The sequence below is a fragment of the Nicotiana attenuata genome, chromosome 10, assembly GCF_001879085.1.
Source record: "Nicotiana attenuata strain UT chromosome 10, NIATTr2, whole genome shotgun sequence".
NCBI lineage: Eukaryota > Viridiplantae > Streptophyta > Magnoliopsida > Solanales > Solanaceae > Nicotiana > Nicotiana attenuata.
In genome coordinates, this window is record NC_031998.1 from 37,809,319 (window position 1) to 37,816,044 (window position 6,726).

Here is a 6,726-nt window from a genome sequence, read left to right on the forward strand (position 1 = left end):
CATCCAATACCCACTCTCGAAGCATTACAATACACTGTATATGAACCTGAAGCTGATGGCAAAACTAACACTGGAGCCGTGGTCAAGGCAATCTTGAGCTTCTGAAAGCTCGCCTCACAGTCATCCGGCCACTGGAATGGAGCACCCTTCTGAGTCAACTTGGTCAAGGGTGATGCAATGGATGAAAATCCCTGAATAAACCGACGGTAATAACCCGCCAATCCAAGAAACTGCGAATCTCTATGGCAGGACGGTCTGGGCCAACTCTAAACCGCCTCTATCTTCTTCGGATCAACCTGAATACCCTCATTGGACACCACGTGCCCCAAGAAAGCCACTGAACTGAGCCAGAACTCACACTTGGAGAACCTTGCATAAATCTTCTCCTACCTCAACCGCTGCAATACTACTCTCAAATGCTCTGCGTGCTCCTCCTGACTATGTGAATACACTAGAATATCATCAATGAAAACTTTGACAAACGAGTCGAGATACGGCCGGAAAACGTTGTTCATCAAATGCATGAACGCTGCTGGGGCATTGGTCAACCCAAAAGACATCACAAGGAACTCATAGTGACCATATCGGATCCTGAAAGCTGTCTTAAGAATATTCGAGTCCCTGATCTTCAGCTGGTGATACCCTGAACGGAGATCAATCTTGGAGAATACCCTCGCTCCCTGAAGCTGGTCGAACAAATCATCAATGCGAGGTAGGGGATACTTGTTCTTAATTGTAACCTTGTTCAACTGCCTGTAATCAATGCACATCCTCATAGTGCCATCCTTCTTTTTCACGAATAGAACAGGCGCACCCCACGGCAAAACACTAGGCCGAATGAACCCCTTATCGAGGAGTTGGGGGTGAATGGGTAATGGGGTTTTGGTCCGAAATTCGGACCAAAATCCTATTACACATTCACCCCTACGGCGGAATCATTCTTTGTAGGTGTCTCTGGCTGAATCAAAATAATATTTTTACATCATGCATTACTTGCAAATGTCAAATCAAGAGGCATAAAACTATTAGCAATAATAACAAATGGTGTACCCGCAACGATTTTATTATGAGGCCACTCACTTTAGATTTGATATACATCTTCAAACAACTAAAATAACCATCACAAATATATCAAAGCAGAGCAATATTGCTACATTTATAAGGAAAGCAAAATTGATAATATGGGACGAAGCGCTTATAGCTAGTGTCAAATGATCGGAACAATTGCCCGAAATTCTGGAGATATATTGAATAACAATGAACCATTTGGTAAAAAACTAATGGTTTGGAAGGTGATTTCTATCATTACAACCAATAGTTCCAAAATCGACAAAAGCAGAGACTCTAGAATATAGCTTGCTCAAATGAAAAATATTCAACTGACAAGAAATATAAAGTAATAACAGATCTAGTATTCAATGACTTCTTCTTTCGTGTCGGAAATGAAGAAGCACGTCTAATAAAAGATGATTTGGTTCTTCTAGGACACGTTGTTATCAATCCCAATAGTAATAGTAGTGCATTTAATAAGGAAAATATTTCTATAATTAGGTTAAAACACAATTCGTGCAAATTGCACGATAGAAATTAAAAAGTTATCTTAGCTAGCAGAAACAAATATGTTGATCAACTAAATAAAAGGTTGATTGCGAAATTTTATGGTAAAAATACAATATTTTTTAGTTTTTGACTCAGTAGAAGATGATACCAACAATTACTACCAAGAAAAATACTTAAATACTTTAGTACCAAATGGTTTTCAACCGCACAGGTTTATTGTCAAGTTTATTATTTCTTACGTATGTTAGTGTCTCCGTATATGCAATAGACTAAGTTAAAATTGTTCTTCCGTTGCATATAGATTGATTTTGAAGAAAACTATGCTCGTCATTCTACTGAAAACCTTAGATCGATCGAATAGCTTATGTAATAACACATAGATTGTATATAGAAGTTTTGACAATAACGTCATACATGCAAAAATTATGATACTGGTCAATGTGCTTTTAAGTATATTTTTATCTTCGAATTCAACTTTCGTCTTCCGAAACTAAAAAATATCCTTTTAAATTTGTGTGAAAATAATTTTCGATATGTTTATATTTTGCAATTACAATAAATAAAGCACAAGGACTGGTGTGATTCTGGTCCTTAATAAACTTTGAGGGACCACAATTCTGGTCCCTAAAGAATGATAAAATAAAGGAATGTTGGATGATGCATCTGGTGCCTATTAATTTACAATGACCAGATTTTACAGGTCCTACTAGGACTTTGAGGACGGAAATTTCTGGTCGTTAAAGATCTTACGAAATGTAGTCCTTAAACAAATCTATTTTATGTCCTGCTTTTTCGAAATATTATTCCATTCATAATGTATATAATGAATGCATGTGGACAAACTTATCAATAATGTCTTCATATATATTTGCAAAATTACAACAAAAAAAAAAGGATCAACATTCCGTTTGTACTGTATCATTTACACACCCTATAGGAAGAAAACAAATTAACATCATTTGCAAATAAATGAATTGTAGTCTATAGTTCTGGGCAAATGCTAATTATCTTGTCAACTTGAAGCCTCCAATATCTACATCTTCACTTGTAAACTGAAGTCTTCAAAACCTGTGAGAAGTATGAAATAAATTCACTTCAGAAAAACTATAATAATAAACCAGAAAGATTGGGCAACTAATTGCGAGGCCTACATTATTTCATAAACTAATTGCAATATAACAATATTTTGGTCATATAAGAAACTTGCACTATGAAATAAAACACAAAATAGTCATGTCTGCAACTAAAACACTATAACAGACACTCAAAAAATGGATTTGTTTCATCAATGACAAGGAGCACTACATCTTGTTATGTACAAATAGGTTCCATAGGCTTAGAGGGGGACAAACAGATAATTATTTACCATATTACACGCCAAGTTGTAAGTGCCACGCAGCCTAAGAAACAAAGATTAAGTTCAACATTAGCATTAGTGAGAATCATCCAAAGTCGAAAATGTAGCATTAATGAGAATCATCCCTCATTACTTAATACATATAAAAATTGGATGCAAACTATAAGATCTAATAACACTATGTTATATAAACTACTAACAAACAAATTGCACTTTTAAAGCACATCTTCCTTCAGAGAATATCTAGCACAAAAATGTTTAACAAAAAAATCAAAATCAGTGCCTTATAACTTTTTCCATTATCATAATCATATTTTGGGTTCTGCTATAAACAAGAAACTGTGAGGGGTTCATGTTCCTATTAGTTAAATGTAGCAAATTTTCAGATCACTCAACATAGATCAGGGTAAATCTACTGATGCAAATATAAAAAATAAACTATTGACAATTATCCTACATTGGAACCTAAAACTTGTTGTCCTTGCAAGTAGCCATTAACTTGTAAGAAAATAATTAGCAATTTATTAATGATCAACGCACACAGACATAGATTTTTTTTGTGAAAAGTAAAAGAAACATAAGTTTAACAAGAATCGTGAAAGAAATTTCTGGACCTGCTGCCTAACTCTCTCAAGTTTCAGCTCAAGTTGTGCTAACTTCAATTAGCATTGTTTCCAGCTACTGAACTTACTCCTGGAAAGAGAAGGGAAGAGAATCAAGCAAAGGAATTTATCTACCATATAATTGAATTTTAAAAAGTAAAATTTCTTCTCCGTTTTTTTCGCACATGGCTTTCACACAAGGAGCTTCAATGTTGCTGCTAAACACAAAAGTGAGAGATAAAGAGGAAGCGGCTTTGGGTATACCCACCTTGTCAGGAAAACTTTATTGGTTGATAATCCCATGTCAGAGGGTATAAATTGTTCATAAAAGTAAAAAGGGTACATAACTAGATGAGAGTATGAGATTTACTACATGAAAAGTTATAGTGTTACGACAAAAATAAAATCATATTTGAGAGCCTAAGAAATGCATCCCAAACTATTATAAGATTATATCATGAAAATGCATGCGAACTTCAGAGTCACATATGACATGGAGATGAAGAGAATAGAACATAAAAGTTTCAACTAAATGGTTATGACATGATATAGAGTGTAAGGTTGAGTTTCGGTCCAAAAATAAATTGTATTTGTATGAGTAGCAAAAAAAAAATTAAGAACGAGCAATGAATCAATAGAAGTGAATAAAGAGAGGAAAAATTAAAAATTGATCCAGATTGTAAGAAAAAAGTCTATCGTTTCAACTTTGCAACATCCCTCACAAATGAACCACCACCTTATTCAATAAATAACTTTAGCAACCATTGCACCAAGATCAAGTATCTTCATAAAATCTTATAGAACCACAAGTACAAAACTGATGCACTTATTCAAGTAACCTCTTTGTGGAGAAAGCAGAAACACGTTCATCTCTTTTAAGATGTTCAACTTTAATACCACATTTCCCCAAAATTTCAATATTTTCTTTGAAACATGTCTTAGAACCATACAACAACATATTTAAATTTACCAATATCAATCTATCATTTTCACAAAGACTTTGCGTAGATGAATCTTTACTTTTTTTCTATAACTTCAATCTATCTGCTAGAGCACTAGCAACAGTTTTTCCACCACTTGAAATAGCCACTGTCTAATAAATTCACAAGTTTAATTTCTTTTAGCAAACATTACTATCACTAATATTTAAAAGAAGCTGCATGAACTTGATAATCACCGTAGACTAGCAAGCTCAGTTAAGCACCCCACCTATCAATTGGTAACAAAGTACAATAATCATGTTGATTAAAGTTTCCTTTTAGTACGTAAAGGAGTGGTTAGTAGCAATATGGGACATGAGTATAATAATATCAAGAAGTGCACTATAAAATAAACACCCAATTTCAGCAAAAACAGGGATAACATGTATCCATCAACAAAATTACGAGCAACAATAAAAATAAATACCAAAAATCACTCACTGCGCCCGTAAATGAAATGAAACAAAACCCACAAGCATTAACAGCAAAACCCAGCAAGTCTAAAATAGTGAGTGGAAGAAAGGAACTCTAACAGATGATTAGAACACTTTATTTCTTAAGCAAGTGGTAAAGTAAACAAATCTTGCATTCAAGAAACAAAATTGCCAGCGCACACATATACAAGCCTAGCTGAAGCAGGTAAAGAGAATAGAATTATGGGAAGCAAAACTTACGAATTTTAAGTTAATACTCCTGGAAGAACCTCGGACCACAATGAAACAACTCCTTCCCATCTTACTGCGGAGGTTGAAATGAATAACACGCGAGCTCTTCTTTACAAAACGACTCAGAGATATGGCCTCGCCATAAAAACAACTTGTTGAACCACAAAATGCCTAACTCAATCGCACAGATCCAACCTCAGTTGGTGATGGAAATAATTACCCAAAATAACTCAGAAAAATTGAATAACATGTAGAATATTCGTGGACAGATTGATGATGGAAATCATCACTTTGAACAATGAAATCAAGAACAGATTTAGATGAAACACCAAAACTGGTTGTCAAAGTAATAAGGGTTTGGGGATTTTGAGAGAAACGTTAAGAGATGGGGAGTAAACCCTAGTTCCTAAATGACGACTTGGGAATGTTTTTAAGTGTCTATTTCTTTATTTTTATTTTTTTTAAGTTTCTATCTCTTTATAATTATAAAAAATTAAAATTTTAGAAGAAATTTTGGGCGGCACCTGAAGTCTCCAACTCCCGCTCTATTCTTCGTATTAGGGACGAGAATTTTATAATAATAGGGACGAGATTCAGTCCCGCCGTTATTAAATTTAGAATTAGGTATCAGCAATAAAACTAGTCGCTATAAGTATACTTGTAGCGACCGGATTTCAATCCCGTCGCTAAATATTGGTCGCAAATGAGCCTTTTTCTTGTAGTGTTATTTTGTCGATTTGATCGCATGAGCAAGTTCGTATGATGTTTTAAGACTTGTGTGCATGTTTGGTTTGGAGCCCCGAGGGCTCGGGTGAGTTTTGGATAGGCTACGGAGTGTTTTGAAACTTAAGAAAATTGTTGGTATGTTCAAGTCTGCAGACTTCGCAATTGGCTCGCAAACGCGAGCATTGCATATGCGAAGAATCTTCACATTTGCGATCAGTAGGGCTGGGAGGGGACCTTCGCATTTGCGAAGCTCATGTCGCAATTGCGGTTGGAACAGAGGCCGCATTTGCGAACACTTGTTCACATTTGTGATGCCAGCAGGCCAGGCCAAGCTTCGCATTTGCGAAGTAATGGCCGCATTTGCGAGTTTGTATTTGCGAACCTGTGATCGCAAATGCGATAACTGCGACTGTTCAAAACCATTTTTGGACGGGATTTTTGATTCATTTCTCAAATTTTCAAACCCTAAACTTCAAGAGGCGATTTTCCAAAGATCATATCTTCCCCAAATCATAGGTAAATGATTCCTAACTTATTTCTTTTAATCCGTTTCATCTTTTTACAAGATTTCATCACAAAATCTAGGGTTTTTCATGGGGGAATTGGGTGTTTTTGGGTAGAACTTAGGAATTTCAAAATTTGGAGATTTAGACCTCAAATTGAGGTTGGATTCCAAAACCAATTGTATATCCAGGCTCGGGGGTAAATGGGTAATCGGGTTTTGGTCCGAATTTCGAGTTTTGACCAAGCGGGCCCGGGGTCGATTTTTGACTTTTTGGGGAAAAGGTTGGGAAATCTATAATTATGCATTGGAATTGGTTTCTTTAGCGTTAATT

The 6,726-nt window shown here is 35.4% G+C and overlaps 1 long non-coding RNA gene across 1 annotated transcript; it reads right to left on the reverse strand.

The window, feature by feature from the left end:
- LOC109233910 lies at nucleotides 2,404-5,579 on the reverse strand. The gene is made up of 3 exons (XR_002069104.1): nucleotides 5,174-5,579; nucleotides 3,532-3,610; nucleotides 2,404-2,628 (listed from the first exon to the last, which is right to left on the reverse strand). It is a non-coding gene; the product is annotated as an uncharacterized LOC109233910 (long non-coding RNA).